The 17,046-nt window shown below is 39.0% G+C and overlaps 1 pseudogene; it reads left to right on the forward strand.

Annotated features, from left to right (window-relative positions):
• Positions 1–15,027: 15,027 nt before the first annotated feature.
• On the forward strand, positions 15,028–15,891 carry LOC101019217 (annotated as a pseudogene).
• The last annotated feature ends 1,155 nt before the right edge of the window (positions 15,892–17,046 follow it).

Consider the following 17,046-nt stretch of genomic DNA (forward strand, 5'->3'; position numbering starts at 1 on the left):
TTTCCTGGACATTTACACTCTCCCAAGACTAAACAAGGAAGAAGGTGATTCCCTGAATAGACCAATAGCAGCCTCTGAAATTGAGGCAATAATTAATAGCCTACCAACTAAATAAAGTCCAGGACTAGACGGATTCACAGCCAAATTCTACCAGAGGTATAAGGAGGAGTTTGTACCATTCCTTCTGAAACTATTCCAATCAATAGAAACAGAGGGAATCCTTCCAAACTCATTTTATGAGGCCAACATCATCCTGATACCAAAGCCTGGCAGAGACACAACAAAAAAAGAGAATTTTAGACCAATATCCCTGATGAACATCGATGTAAAAATCCTCAATAAAATACTGGCAAACCGAATCCAGCAGCACATCAAAAAGCTTATCCACCATGATCAAGTGGGCTTCATCCCTGGGATGCAAGACTGGTTCAACTTATGCAAATCAATTAACGTAATCCAGCATATAAACAGAACCAAAGACAAAAACCACATGATTATCTCAATAGATGCAGAAAAGGCCTTTGACAAAATTCAACAGCCCTTCATGCTAAAAAAACTCCTCAATAAATTCGGTATTGATGGAATGTATCCTCACAATAATAAGAGCTTATTTATGACAAACCTACAGCCAATACACTGAATGGCAAAAACTGGAAGCATTCCCTTTGGAAAACTGGCACCAGGACAGGATGCCCTTCACCACTCCTATTCAACATAGTGTTGGAAGTTCTAGCTAGACAATCAGGCAAGAGAAAGAAATCATAGTATTCAGTTAGGAAAAGAAGAAGTCAAATTGTCCTGCTTGCAGATGACATGATTGTGTATTTAGGAAAACCCCATCGCTCCTTCAGCCCAAAAATCTCCTAAGCTGATAAGCAACTTCAGCAAGTCTCAGATACAAAATTAGCCGTGCAAAAATCACAAGCATCTCTATACAACTGAATAACAGACAAACAGAGAGCCAAACTCATGAATGAACTTCCATTCACAATTGCTTCAAAGAGAATAAAATACCTAGAACTGCTAACTTGATAAGGGATGTAAAGGACCTCAAGGAGAACTACAAAACCACTGCCACTGAAATAAAAGAGGGACACAAAACAAATGGAAGAACATACCATGCTCATGGATAGGAAGAATCGATATATCGTGAAAAATGGCCATACTCGCCCAAGGTAATCTATAGATTCAATGCCATCCCATCGCTACTCAAATGAGTTCTTCACACAGAATTGGAAAACTGCTTAAAGTCCAAAGTATGGAAACCAAAAAGAGCCCGCATCTCCAAGACAATCCTAAGTCAAAAGAACAAAGCTGGAGGCATCACGCCAATTGACTTCAAACTATACTACAAGGCTACAGTAACCAAAACAGCAATGGTACTGGTACCAAAACAGAGATATAGACTACTGAACAGAACAGGAGTCTCAGGAAATAATACTCACACATCTACAGCCATCTGATCTTTGAAACCTTGACAAAACAAGAAATAAAGATTTCCATCATTTAATAAATGGTGCTGGGAAAATTGCAGCCATAAGTAGAAAGTCCGATCCTTTTCCTTACTCCTTATACGCGAAAATTAATTCATGGATTAGAGACTTAAATGTTAGGACCTAAACTATGCAAAACCCAAAGAAACCTAGGGCACTGTTCAGACACAGGCATGGGCAGCAAAGACTTCATGTCTAAAACACTAAAAAGCAGTGGCAACAAAGCCAAAATTGACAAATGGGATCTAATTGAACTAAAGAGTTTCTGCACAGCAAAAAGAAACTACCATCAGAGTGAACAAGCAACCTACAAAGAATGGGAGAAAATTTTGCAATCTACTCATCTGACAAATGCAGCCAATATCCAGAACCTACAAAGAACTAAACAAATTTATGAGAAAAGCAAACAACCCCATGTGTTTCAGGCTTATGAGCAGACACTTCAAAAGAAGACATCATCCATATAGCCAACAGACACATGAAAAAAATGCCTACTCATCACTGGCTGACGAGGAAATGCAAATCAAAACCACAATGAGATAGCATCTCACACCCGCTAGGAATGGCAATCATTAAAAATAGGAAACAAATAGGTGTTGAGAGGATGTGGAGACATAGGAACACTCTACACTGTTGGTGGGACTGTAAACTGGTTCAACCATTGTGGAAAACAGTGTGGCAACTCCCTCAAGGATTTATGTCCAAAACACGGACCCTGCGTTTCATCCCATTACTAGGTACACATACCCAAGTGGGATTGCAAATCATGCTGCTATAAAGACACATGTACACACGTGGTGCTTCTTATTGCTGCACTATTCACAATAGCAAAGACTTGGTATCAACCCAAATGTCCATCAGTGACAGACTGGATTAAGAAAATGTGGCACACATACACCTTGGAATACTATGCAGCCATAAAAAGGGATGAGTTCATGTCCTTTGTAGGGACATGGATGCAGCTGGAAACCATAGTTCCCAGCAAACTATCACAAGAACAGAAAACCAAGCACTGCATGTTCTCACTCATAGGTAGGAATTGAACGATGAGATCACTTGGACTCTGGAAGGGGAACATCACACACCGGGGCCTATTGTGAGGAGGGAGTTGGGGGAAGGGATAGCATTAGGAGATATACCTAATGTAAATGATGAGTTAATGGGTGCAACACACCAACACGGCACATGTATACATATGCAACAAGCCTGCACGTTGTGCACATGTACCCTAGAACTTAAAGTATGATAATAAATAAATATTCTAATCAATCCATATTTAATAATTAATTATAATATTAAAAATTAAACATCAAAAATAATGGTCTCAGTTCTGGCAGAAGCCCCAAGGCCTGGAAAAATAAGTGCTAGATCATTTGTTCAAGACATGTTCAAATTTTATAAAACTGGTCACTGCCATCATTAGCCCATCTTGCCCATCTGGGCTTTATTCAACAATGCCAAGAATTCATTCATTAATAAGAAATATGTATAACAAGGAATTTTCTTTAAAAAAGTTTTCAGTGTACTGTGTACTTTCTTCTGCCTTCCCCTAAACGAACCAAGAGAGGGACTTGGAAAATCCATGAGAAATTTCTGCTCAGGTCCACTGAAGTTTAGAGGGACCTGGTCTGCTAGCTGGCTCATATCTGTAAGCATCTGAAGGTGACTAGCTGGCCGGAGCTGTGTCAGGAATCTCCTGTGCACTCGAATGAATTTATTTATTTATTTATTTATTATTTTATTATTATTTTTTTAAATTTGAGACAGTGTCTGTCTCTGTCACCCAGGCTGGACTGCAGTGGTGCGATCACAGCTCACTTCAGGCTTGATCTCCTAGGCTCAAGTGATTTTCCTACCTCAGCCTCCTGAGTAGCTGGGACCACAGGTGAACGCCACCACAACTGGCTAATTTTTCTGTATATTTTTGTAGAGGTGAGGTTTTGCCATGTTGCCCAGGCTGGTCAAATTTCATGCAAGAAAGAAACATGTTTTCTAGGATTTTATGTGGACCAGACAGGATCATCTTGAAGGTGACGCTACACAGAGCATGGCTGGGAGAGTGAGGTGACCCCCTCAAGAGGAATTGTGTGAGGAAGATCCAGGAGCAGTAGGGGCATTATAAGTAGTTGGCCATAGGCATCATAGCATCAGGGAACAGCAGGTGGATGAGTCTCTGAAAAAACTACAGAAGGATTGCTAGAGAGGCAGCAGGTGACAGGGCACTCACTCAAGGGATACCAGCGCCACTGTAGCTGTCTTCTTAAAAAGACTTTATCCTTCATGGTTAACCCTCTTGTTCTGCCCCTGCTCCTTCTTTAGGGACCCAAAATAGCAGCTAATGGGTTGGGAAGGAAGTGAAGCAAAAAGAGAGAGAAAACTAATAGGATCTCCTCTTTCTCTGCTGCAAGCTTCCAAGCAGAAGTCAGCCCTGTGCTGAGACAGAAGCAAGAAAGAGGCTGTCCTATGAGGAAGTCGCCCTATAAAAAGAACCAGATTTGCTTTTTGCTTGCTTGATTTATCGTTCTCTTCCTCCCTCCCTCCTTCTCTCTCTCTCTTTTTGTCTCTCTCATTCCTCTCTTTCTTGCTTTCATTCCTATCTGAAGAGAAGACTACTTAATTAATAACTGAAAGTGATTGGAAATCTTACAAGGTTTGCTTGAGATTTCCTCTGGTAGTGGAAAATTTAAAAACACTCAACAAAGTGAGTTCACAGGTAAGTTACTGACTGATAATAAAATTACTTTGTGTTTGCACCCTACCAAATAATGTAATGGACTGAACTTTGCCTGTTTAGTCAGCAATGCTCTGTGGGGAGGAAGCTTCTTTTGGGAATGAGAAAAAGAGATGAGTGTTCCATCAAGCTTGGCTGTGTGGGAACAGCCACCACCCAGGTTACAGAGGAGCAAAGGACATGGTGGTGATAATGTGACTCCCATTCAAGATAAAAACTCTAGGCTAATAAACATGTGTTTTGTAAACGTCTATGGTCTGATATGGGATATAGTACAAAGATACTCTTAATGTCAGACATATGTGAAAGAGAGAGTAAAATCTTACATACTGCAGTGCAGATGTGCAAAAATATTAAACTTTCGTTTTTATCTATAGCCAACCACATCTTATTTTTGAGTTCTCACCGTTGCTCATAAGAAAATGTATGCCAATTAAATTCATATATTTAAAAATTTATGCTAATTAAATATATCTCAGACTTGGCTAATTTTAAGTGGCTGCTTTCCTAATTCAACCTCTTTTGGATACGTAGTCAGTGAATTTCAAATTTAAACTCCCCAAATAGTTGTTTTGTTCCTTTCACAAAAAGACTCCTTTGTTTTCCTTCTGAAGATGGCAGGTAAAAGTAAAGGAGGGAGGCACAGGCTGGGAGTAGGGGAGGAGGCATAGAAGGCACTTATTCTCCTGAAGGTAATGGAGCCAGGCCTATGAGCAGTGAGTTTCCTCATTGGTCTCTTTGGTGTTTGGGACACCCTGGACTGCGGTCTGCTGAGGTGTGGCTAATTCTGTCCAGCCTTTCTGAGGTATTTTGCTGGCACCTACTGCCTATTTCTGTGACATTCACCATATCTTTTAAATTATTACTATCCCTTTTTCATAATCTGCAGCCTTTTCATCCAAGCCCCAGGCCTCTGCCAGGGTCTTTTCATCATTTCTGGGCACCTGCAGCAGCCCTGGAAGTCCTGCATTTTTGATGTGCCCTCCCTCAGGCCCATTTATCTAGAAGCCTCCCTTGAACCTGCCACTTCATAGATGCCACAATGGATGTGGCAAGGCTATGGAGCCCAGCCAGACCACTCCCTCCCTAGGTAGGACTGTGAGAGTCAGGATCTGCCTCAGACTGGCCCAAAGTTGGAAATCTACTAAGGAAGATATACATTCTCCAGACTTGAAGCCCAATCCATGCCTGAGGTTGGGGTGGATGTAAGAGAAGGTGAGGAGAGGAAAGGTGAGCATCTTCCTCACCACACCTCCTCCCTACTCTGCTCTCACAGTATGTCTTAGAGATAAGTAAGCGTTCTCAAGTAGGAAGGCATAGACACTGAAACTTCTGAGAAAAAATTAGCTATTTTGTGTTTACAAGATAATGGGACCATTTGCTTTTATGTCATGAAAGTGGGAAAAGTAGAGCAGGGACCAAAAGGAAATGTGTGGAGATTGAAGAGCTTCTCAGAGCATGCAACACATGCAAACAGTTTTGAAAATCACTGCTTTTTGGTCCACGCCTATCTTTCAGCTCAGGCCAGCTTATGGTCCTGACCTGTCCTGCTCTTTGCACTCTAGAAACTGAGGGTCAGCTTGCCCAGCAAAAGGAATGGGGTTGCCTCTCTAGGTCCTTGGATAAGACCATACTATTGTGACTAGATTGCAATACTTCAACAATGATCTTGCAGGACCACCTGGTCTGGCCTGGGCCTTCCTGAGGCTGCAGAGTAACAAGAGTATGCGTTAAGGGTGCTAATATGAGCTCATCTACTAGAAGGCCTAGGCTCCTTCCCAAATCCAGAATTGCTCCATGTATCATTTCCTCTTTGTGTTCCACAGCTCCAAATTTCCTTGAGTTCTCTCTCCTGCCCCAAACTAGCTTTGCATCAGATAGAATTTCCACAAATCCCATCTTTCTAGGTTCTCTCAAAAATAAGCACATAGACAATATTTCTTTTCACAGTTTTTCTACTATTATCTTTGGTGTCATCTAATTGCATAGTCACAAGGGAACTTCATGAGCACAGACTTATGATAAAGAGAAGATGGAGTAGGACTGCCATTTTCTAATTCAGCAAGAAGTCAAGAAGTATAGGATAGGTACGAAGGATAGTGAGATCTGTAAATATGTGACCTTTATAACTTCTCTATGACTTGCTTAGCTTTATTCTGCTTTTTTGTTGGCAAACTGTAGCTAAGCATGAAATAAAATAGAAGTTTTCAGGGTCAATGAGAACATTTTATCTGGCTACATAAAAAAGATGATTGCCTTTAGCATATTCAGTGCATAAACTATGTCATGTACCAGACACTGTGGTCAGTACTATGAAGGAATAAAGATGAATACAATAACAGTATCTGCTCTCAAGGAGGTTGCAGCTAGTGGGTGAGACTGATTCATAAGTAGTAGATTGTCATAAAAGAAAAGTTGAAATACAGATAAAATGTGTTCAAGAAAAGTAAAGTGAAATCCAATCCAATTATGAGGTTGTCCTTGAAAGATAAGTAGAGAAGCAATAGAGGAACATGATGGCAGGGTATTTCATATTAAAGGGAGAGCCTTATCAGTATCATACAAGGGCAGAAGCCTAAATATGCTTATAAAATGAGGAAGTGAGCCCCGTGATTCAAGGGTGGGGTGTGTAAAAGGATGTGATGGGAAAGGAGTCTGGAGAGACAAAGAAATTTGGTAATAAGTACCATTGAATCCTTGGGTAAGAAGTGTGGTCACTGATGTGTCATCATTTGGGAATGATAGACTGGCTTAAACAGGGAAATGGTATAAATAAAACCAGAAAATAACTCTGGCTGACTGTGAGTGGTGGGCCAAGAGGAATAATATCCTTAGCAAATATTAATAATAGTATGGAGAGAGCCAGTGAGGGCTTGAGTGGGGAGCAACAAAGGAAAACAGAGAATCACTGAAGTGATTATAGTAGAACCAGAAGGCGCTATGTACAGCAGTATCATTCCTTCCACCAAAGGAAAATCAGAGACTCCACTGTTGGGGCTACATTTATAGGCTCAAAGAACCAACAAATGTCAAATCTAGAAGGGGTTCATGAGATTATGTTGTTTTGGCAGGTGGAAAAACTGAGAAGCCAAGAGATGTCTACTGACCCCAAGCTAGTACTGTGTCCACCGTTCCAGCAGTTCCTTAAGTGTAAGAGTGTAGCTTCCCACCCCTGAGGTCAAGGGCCTGTGAAGGCCAATATTTCATGCTCTTTTTAGGTTATATGTACCTTAATGTACTCAGTGTAAATGAGTTTTAGTTCACATTCTTTTCTGAGGCTTTGAGGTCAGAAAAGAGCTTCTTGTAAAAGAGATTAGAGAAGAAAGGATGTCTGAGTAAGAGAAGAGGTGCAGATGAGGGGATAGGTATATTAGTTTCTGAGGACTGCTATAACAAATTACCACAAATTATCACAAACTGGTGGTATTTTGAGCTGGGTTGGGTAGTGGGTGCCTATAATCCCAGTTACTCAGGAGTCTGAGGTTGGAGGATTGCTTGAGCCCAGGAATTCAAGGCTGTGGTGTACTGTAATCCTACCTCTGCACTACAGCCTAACTGACAGAGCAAGATGCCATCTCCTAAGAAGACACACACACACACACACACACACACACACACACACACACCAAAATCCACAAATTTATTGTCTCACAGTTCTGGAAGCTAGAAATCCAAACTCAAGGTGTTTGATAGGAATAGAATTGAATCTGTACATTGTTTTGGCAATGTTTTTCACAGACTTAGAAAAAAAAAACTATTCTAAAATTCATGTGGAATCAAAAAAGAACCAAAATAGCCAAAGCAATCCTAAGCAAAAAGAACCAGCCAGAAGCATCATGCTTCCCAACTTCAAACTATACTACAAGACTACAGTAACCTAAACAGCTAGTAATGATACAAAAACAGACACAAAGACCAATGGAGCATATTAGAGAACCCAGAAATAAAGCCACACACCTATAGCCATCTGATCTTTGACTAAGTAAACAATAACAAGCAATGGCGAAAGGACTGTCTATTCAATAAATATTGCTGGGATAACTGGCTAGCCATATGCAAAAGATCGAAGATAGACACCTTCTTTTCATCATCCACAAAGCTTAACTCAAGATGGATTAAAGATTTAAATTTAGGACTCCAAACTATAAAAATCTTAGAAGAAAACTAGGAAATACCCTCCTCAACATATGGCTTGGCAAAGAATTTTTTGCTAAGTCCCTAAAAAGCAATCGCAACAAAAACAAAAATTGGTAAGTGTGACCTAATTAAACTAAAGAGCTTCTGTGCAGCAAAAATCAACTCAAGATGGGTTAAAGACTTAAATGTAAAACCTAAAACTATAAAATCCCTAGAAGATAACATAGGAAATACCATTCTAGACATAGGCCCTGGCAAAGATTTCGCGACAAGAATGCCAAAAGCAATTGCAACAAAAACAAAAATTGGCAAATGGAATCTGATTAAACTAAAGCACTTCTACATAGCAAAAGAAACTATCAACAAAGTAATCAGACAACCTACAGAATGGGAGAAAATATTTGCAACTATGCCTCTGACAATGTCAAATATCCACCATCTATGAGGACCTTAAACAAATCAACAAGCAAAAGACAACCCCATTAAAAATGAGTAAAATATATGAACAAACACTTTTCAAAAGAAGACATACATGCAGCCAACAAACATATAAAAAATTCAGTATTACTAATCATTAGAGAAATGCAAATCAAAACCACAGTGAGATACCATTTCATGTCAGTCAGAATGGATATTATTAAAAAATCAAAAAACAACAGATGCTGATAAGACTGTAGAGAAAAGGCAATGCTTATCCATTGCTGATGGGAATATAAACTATAATAGTTCAGCCAGTTTAGATTTCCAAGCTGTGGTTTGGAGATTTCTCAGAAAACATAAAACAGAGCTGTCATTCAACTCAGCAGTCCCATTACTGGGTATATACTCAAAAGAATAGAAATTATTCTACCATAAAGACACATAAGGGCAAATGTTCATCACAGCACTGTTCACAATAGCAAAGACACAGAATTAACCTAAATGCCCATAAATGGTAGACTGGAGAAAGAAAATGTGGCACATATATACCACGGAATACTATGCAGTCATAAAAAAAAGAATGAGATCATGTCCTTTGCAGCAACATGGATGGAACTGGAGGCTATTATCCTAAGCGAATGAACAGAGGAACAGGAAACCACCCCAATGCCACATGTTCTCACTTATAAGTGGGAGCTAAGCATTGAGTACACATGGACACAAGGAAGGGAACAATAGACACTGGGGTCTATTCAAGGATAGAAAGTGGAAGGAGGGGGAGGATTGAAAAAATATTTTTTGAGTACTATGCTTATTACCCGGGCAATGAAATAATCTGTACACCAAACCCCTGGTGACACACAACTTGCCTATATAAGAAACCTGCACATGTACCCCTTGAACCTAAAATATAATTCAGAAGTAAAAAACAAAAATGAGATCAAAGTGTTGGTAAGGCCATGCTCTCTCTGAAGCCTCTAAAGGAGGATCCTTTCTTGCCTCTTCTAGCATCTTGCAGCCACAAAAGTTTATTGGTTTGTAGATGCATGATTCTAATCTCTGCTTCCACCTTCATATAGCATTACCTCTGTCATTTGCGTCAAGTTTTCTGTTTTCATAAGGATATCAGTCATATTGAATTAGAGTCTACTCTAATCAACTGACGTTAACTTGATTTCCTTTGCAAAGACTCTATTTCCAAATTAAGTCACATTCACAGGTACTCTAGGTCAGAACTTCAACATATCTTTTTGAAGAGTCATAACAGTGGGGCACTGGAGACAAACCTGGCTGCACACTGTTTTTCCAGGTTGAATCTAGTAGTGAGAACTCTGCAAGAAAAGGTGTAAGTCTGATTCACTCTCAGAAGATTCTCTATCTTTGCCATACCTGCAGATGTCTGATCTGAATGTCAGAGGGCAAGCAAACAGTGAACACTGTCTTCTCAATTAGGTAGATGAGAATAGCAATGAGATTTACATTTTCTTGCAATTAAACAAAGCAACTGACTACTAGGGAAATCTTGGGGAAATTTCTACCCAAAGAAACTAAGCAGTTTTATCCCATTAGGGCATGATGACTTGAATTTCAGATGCAAGGGAGATAGTGTGTATGTTTTTGTATCAGCTGGTAGCAACAGGGAAGTCCTTTTGCCCCATTTGTAGAGTATCCCCATGATGAAGGCAATCTTATTACTCTAAAATAAGTGAAACTTACTGAAATGACTAATAGACCTTAACTAGATGACAAAAGGTCAAGGTATAAAGGAAAGAGCCTTCCACATATTCAGAGTGTTGGAGCAGGAAGGAAACTTAGAAATCAACTAGCGCAGGAGTTTTCCCTCTATGAGAAGAATGACCAGGTTCAGATTTGAATGAAGGAAAGTGTTGTTGATGTTGGACACAATGTGGGGGTAGAAGAGGAGAGAGAGAAAAAGTAGGAGAGATTTTTTTTGAGGCAAACAGCCTTCCTCTGGGTTCATTCATGACTATCCTTCCCTGCTTTGAAGGTGGCCTGATGGCTCCTTCTAGTCTGTGAATCATTCAGTAAGGACTCAATCTAATTCAGTTCCTTTCTCTTCAAATGGAAATTGAGGGCAAGAAAGATGCAGTGACTTGGCAGGGGTCACACAGTGGGGTAGTGTCAGAGTTGCCTCTGGAGCCCTGGATTCTGATTCTTTCTAGCTCATTGTGGTATCTTTCACCCATATCTCGTGACATAATACAAATCTGTAAGTGAGTCTTCCCAGCTTTTCATTAACTTCCCAATGTAATGAGAAGATTTTGATATAGAGGTGATGGGCACTGGATCAGGGAGCATTGGTGTAGATTTCTGGAATTATGACCACCAATATCCACTTTTGACTATCTTCCCTGTGTGTATTACAGTCTTCTTTTTGAACTGCTTTCTATAAGGACATTATATCACGTGTTAAAAACTATTATATTGACATACTGCTTTACTGTGTGACCTTGAACAAGTTAGATAATCTCTTCGGACCCCAGTTTTCTTTCTTGAACATTGACAAATAATGTAACTGGTATATTAAGCAAGCAAAACTCATGCAACTTCTCTCTGCTAAGGTATGTTCACTTCTTTCCAAGAGTCACATCTCTCACATAAGTAACCTATATGTGTTCATGGAACACAAATTAAGCATTCTTTATTCCAGCAAACTCTAGGAGAGCAAGGCCTAGAGAGCTGAATCATCTTAATAGCTTTATTCAGCCTTTATTCATGATTTAAAACAAAACAAAACAAAAAAACTCTCAATAAACTAAAAACGAAAGAAATTTTTTATGTTGATAAAGGATAATGATGAAGAACCTGTAGTTACCACACTAAGATTAGAAAAAAATCAATAAATTCTATTCTCACTGCCTGTATTCTACATTGTGTTATCTGCCCTTGCCAGTGCAATGTGAAAAGACAAAAATTATAAAAGTCATAAAAATTGGAAAAATAAAGAGGTAAAACTGCTATTATTTGAAGACAACTTAGTTATGTTCATAGAAAATATATGGTTTCTACCAAAAAAACACCTACCAAAAAATAATAATTTATCAAAATTGGAGGATTTGAGGGAAAAATACAAAGTCAGTTTCCTTTTAATAGGTTAGGAGCAAAGAAATGGAAAATAACATTTCAAAACAACACCATTTACAATAGCATCAACATATATTAAGTACCTAGGAAACGATCTAATGAAATACTTACAAAACTGCTGCACTGACAATGACAAAGCATCACTGAGAGAAATTTGAAACCTAAATAAATGGGGAGTTATACCTTATTTGTAGATAGGCATATTCAAAAATGTTATGAATCTCTTCTCCCTAAATTAATCTATAGATTTAGTGCAATCCATACCGAAATCCCAGTATGCTTTTTTGAACATGTTGAATAGCTACTTCTAAAATTTGTTTAAATGCAAAAGTTTAGAATATTCAAAAAAATTTTAAGAAAATAAGTAATGTATAAAATGTCTTCGACACTCTGATTTCAAGACTTAATACAGTAATGAAGACAGTATGGTATTGGCATAATGACGTACAAATTGATCAATGGAACACACAGAATTTGTACATAAAACCACATACCAAAAATCAGTTTTTTTCTTTTTAAAAATATTTATGTATTTATTTATTTATTTTTGAGATGGAGTTTCACTCCGTCACTCAAGCTGGAGTGCAGTGGCACTGATCTCAGCTCACTGCAACCTCCACCTCCTGGGATCAAGCAATCTTCCTACCTCAGCCTCCCATGTAGCTAGGACCACAGGTACATGCCACCACGCCTGGTTAACTTTTTGTATTGTTGGTAGAGACAGGGTTTCACCATGTTGCCCAGGCTAGTCTCAAACTTTTGAGCTCAAGCAATCTGCCTGCTGCAGCCTCCCAAAGTGCTGAGATTATAGGCATGAGCCACTGCACCCCAGTTGATTTTTTTTTAAACCAAGGTGCCAAGTCAATGCACTGAGGAGAAGAAAGACTTATCAGCAAATAGTGCCAGGTCAACTGCCTATCTGTATGGAACACAAGAACCTTAGATTTTTTTTCTGAATACAATAATAATAATAATAACAATTGAGATAGATCACAGAGTTAAGTACAAGACACAGTTCCATAAAGCTTCTAGAGGAAAACATAGGAAAATGTCTTGGTGGCCTAAGGGTAAACAGATTTCTTAGAAAGGAAACAAAAAGCTTTACTCATTTAAACAATATGATAAATTGGTTTTCATCAAAATTAATTTTTTTCTTTTAAAGGACACAATTTTTAAAAGAGCAGCCAGAATAGAAAAAAGATATTTGTCCCTTGACTATTACAAAAAATTCCTACAAAACAAAGATAAAAGATTATGAGCAATTCAATCAAAAGTGGCAAAACTTTTGAACAGACACTTCACAAAAGAAGACGTGTGAATGTTCAATAAGCATGTGAAAAGGTACTTAACCTCATTCATCATCAGGGAAATGTGCACTAAAGTTACAATGAAGTATACATCGTATCCACCAGAATGTCTCTAATTGAAAAGATTGACAACACTAAATGTTGATGAAGATGTAGAGCAACTGGAACTTTCATATATTGCTAGTGATGATATGAAATGGGACAGTAACTTTGAAGGACTGTTCAGTATTTCTAAAATTAAACGTACACCTACCCTGTGACCCAGCAATTCCCTTCCTAATGTTTATTCCAGATAAATAAAAATATATGTCCTAAAAAGACTTATACAAAAATGCATATAATGATCTTACTCATCATAGTCAAAAACTGGAAACAACCTAAATGTTCATCAACAGGAGGATAAATAAATTTCAATATATTCACATAGTGGTGAAATATTTAACAATTTTAAAAGGTAAACTACTGATACATACAATAACATGCATGAATTTCACAAACTTTATATCAAATGAAACAAAGCAGAACAAAAAAGAATACACTGTATGATTCCATTTATATGATGTCTAACATCAAGCAAAACTAATTGATAGTAGTAAACATCAGAAAAAAGTTGGTCCAGGGTGAGAAATGTGTACTGAACAGAAAGAGGGATAAGAGAATTTCTTGGTGTGATGTATGTTCTATATTGGAGGCTAGATAGACACATGGGTAGATACAGTTGATCCAAATATAGATATCGGCATAGATAGATGTGGATGTATATATGAAATAGTGGATTAATTCCACAAATAATTATTGATCAGCTACTATGTACAAGGTACTGCTGTGGACACTGGGGATCCATTAGTGATTAACACAGACAAAAACTCTTCTTTCTCAATAGGGTTCACATTCTAGTCAGCATGTAATCAAATTAATTAGCTGCATTATTATTTGAAATAGGCAACAATTAGAAACAATCTTTATGTCCATCAACAGAGGAAAGTTTAAATTAATTATGTTACATTCTTGTAATGGGATATTATTCAGCTATAAAAGTGAGTAAATTTTTTATGTACTGGTGAGAATAATCTTTAAGACTTCTCGTTTACTGAAGATAGTAAGATACAGTAAAATGTGTATAGTGTGCTGCCATTTGTACAAAAATGAGAAGCAAACATATATGTACTTAGCTATCTGTTTATGCATAAAATTTCTCTGAAATATTACCTAAGCAATTGATAAAATAGGTTGCTTCCAAAAGTTTGTCTTAACTAAATGAGGATATGCATGATCTTTCATACATTTTAAATTTGGAGCCATGTAAATATATAATGTTTTTAGCAAATAAATAAAACAACAATTGTTTAAAATATTTTACAATTGGAGAAAGCAAACACACATATTTCTTTTTTTTAATTATACTTTAAGTTCTAGGGTACATGTGCACAATGTGCAGGTTTGTTACATATGTATACATGTGTCATGTTGGTTTGCTGCACCCGTTAACTCATCATTTACATTAGGTATATCTCCTAATGCTATCTCTCCCCCTTCACCCCACCCCATGACAGTCCCCAGTATGTGATGTTCCCCACCCTGCGTCCAAGTGTTCTCATGGTTTAATTCCCACCTATGAGTGAGAACGTGCGGTGTTTGGTTTTCTGTCCTTGCTACAGTTTGCTCAGAATGATGGTTTCTAGCTTCATCCATGTCCCTACAAAGGACATGAACTCATTCTTTTTTATGGCTGCATAGTATTCCATGGTGTGTATGTGCCACATTTTCTTAATCCAGTCTATCATTGATGGACTTTTGGGTTGGTTAAAAGTCTTTGCTATTGTGAATAGTGCCGCAATAAACATACATGTGCATGTGCCTTTATAGCAGCATGATTTATAATCCTTTGGGTATATACCTAGTAATGGGATGGCTGGGTCAACTGGTGTTTCTAGCTCGAGGTCCTCGAGGAATCGCCACACTGTCTTCCACAATGGTTGGACTAGTTTACAGTCCCACCAACAGGCAAACACACATATTTCTAAGCAACTTAAAATCCTCCATAGCCAGGGTCGACTAGGTACTGAGCGTGCCAGGCTCTGCAGAGTGGAGATTTAAATCCAAGGTCATGGCAAAACATCTGAAGTTCATCACCAGTGCTGCGATGGTACAGGAAGGAAATGTGGAAGGTGCATACAGGACCCTAAACAGAATCCTCACTATGGATGGGCTCCTTGAGGACACTAAACGTCCACGGTATAATGAAAAGCCATGCCACCAGTGACAGAGGGAAAGCTATGAAAGGTGCCAGCAGATCTACAACATGGAAACGGCTCCAAGATCAACTTCTTGATGTGAAAGAATCGGGCAGATCTGTGGCAGGGTTGCTGAGGCCTGTGGATGGGACACCCAGTATGAAACCCTCATCCAATTTTGTCTCCATCTCTTTTCTTTCTACAATCTCATTTCCTATTACCGTTCTCTGCAATAAACTCAATCACATGTTTGCAAGAAGGCCTCCACATATAGAAACAATCCCATTAGTCAGCAGTGAACCCTGTCTTTTATTAAGTGAAAGAAGAAACTGAGTCTGAAAGTAGTCTAGGAGTAGAATGGTATTTGCTAGGGCTGGAGGAGGGGGCAATGAGGAGTTATTGTTTAATAGGCACAGAGTTTCAGTTTGGGAAGATGAAAAAGTTTAGGAGATGATGGCCGGGCATGGTGGCTCACACCTGTAATCTCAGCACTTTGGAAGACTAAGGCGGGCAGACTACTTGAGACCAGGAGTTCAAGAAACCAGCCTGGCCCATATGGTGAAGCCTCATCTCTACTAAAAATACAAAAAAAAAAAAATAGCCAGGCATAGTGGCAGGTGCCTGTAGTCCCAGCTACTTAGGAGGCTGAGGCAGGAGAATCACCTGAACCTGGGAGGCAGAGGTTGCAGTAAGCCAAGGCCATGCCACTGCACTCTAGCTCAGGTGACAGAGTGAAACTCCACAAAAAAAAAAAAAAAAAAAAAAACCAGGAGATGGATGATGGATGGTGATGGTGGTTGCACAAAAAGGTGAATGTGTTTAATGCCACTGAACTGTATACTTAAATGGTTAAGATGGTAAATTTTATGTTTTACTACAATGAAAAATTTGTTGAAAGTAAAAAAAAAACAGTCCTCCATAGCTGATAGGATGGTGTAAATGTAAATTCATTTCTGAAAAGTTGGCTCTGCCTCTCATAGTAAGTTCAAGGATCCATTAGAGTGGAATGCCCTCTGCTGTTATAGATAAACCTTATTTTTTTCTTTGAAAGAGAAAGCTCAGCTGCTGACCCACCCAGGTGAGGGCTCCTGCTGGTTATTACTTTGCCCCTTTTCCTAGGTGATCCGTACAGGATCATCCTGGTTGTACACTGCACAACTCCAGCAGAGGCAGTCAGTCCCACTGAGCACAATGTGAATGGTACCTACCCCAACTTCCCTAGGAGGTGTACATGGCACAAACCGCATGGCAGAATATGGTGTTCTGAGGCTACCCCTATTGTGAATGAGGACAAAGAAGAACAGTGAGTCAGGCCTAGTCACTACCTGAGTTTTCCGTGTGTGTCTCCTCCTGCTCGGGTCCCAATCCTTTGCAAGGCCTGGAGTCCTAGCTCTCCCACCTGGACAAGATTGCTTTCAGGTATTACAGTCTTCTTGTGATCAGTCTGCTTCCACAGGCCTGTCAAACTATCCAGGTTCTTGCTATAGATAGGATTTCAGGAATGTTTCTTCTGGGGAGCAGTCTGAATGGGTCACGGCCAATGACTTAGGTAAGTGGGCAGTGTTTCATGAATTCATTCAGCATTAATTCAGCACCTGTTAGGTGCCTTCGACTATGCT

Source organism: Papio anubis, chromosome 1 (assembly GCF_008728515.1).
Source record: "Papio anubis isolate 15944 chromosome 1, Panubis1.0, whole genome shotgun sequence".
NCBI classification, from domain to species: domain Eukaryota; kingdom Metazoa; phylum Chordata; class Mammalia; order Primates; family Cercopithecidae; genus Papio; species Papio anubis.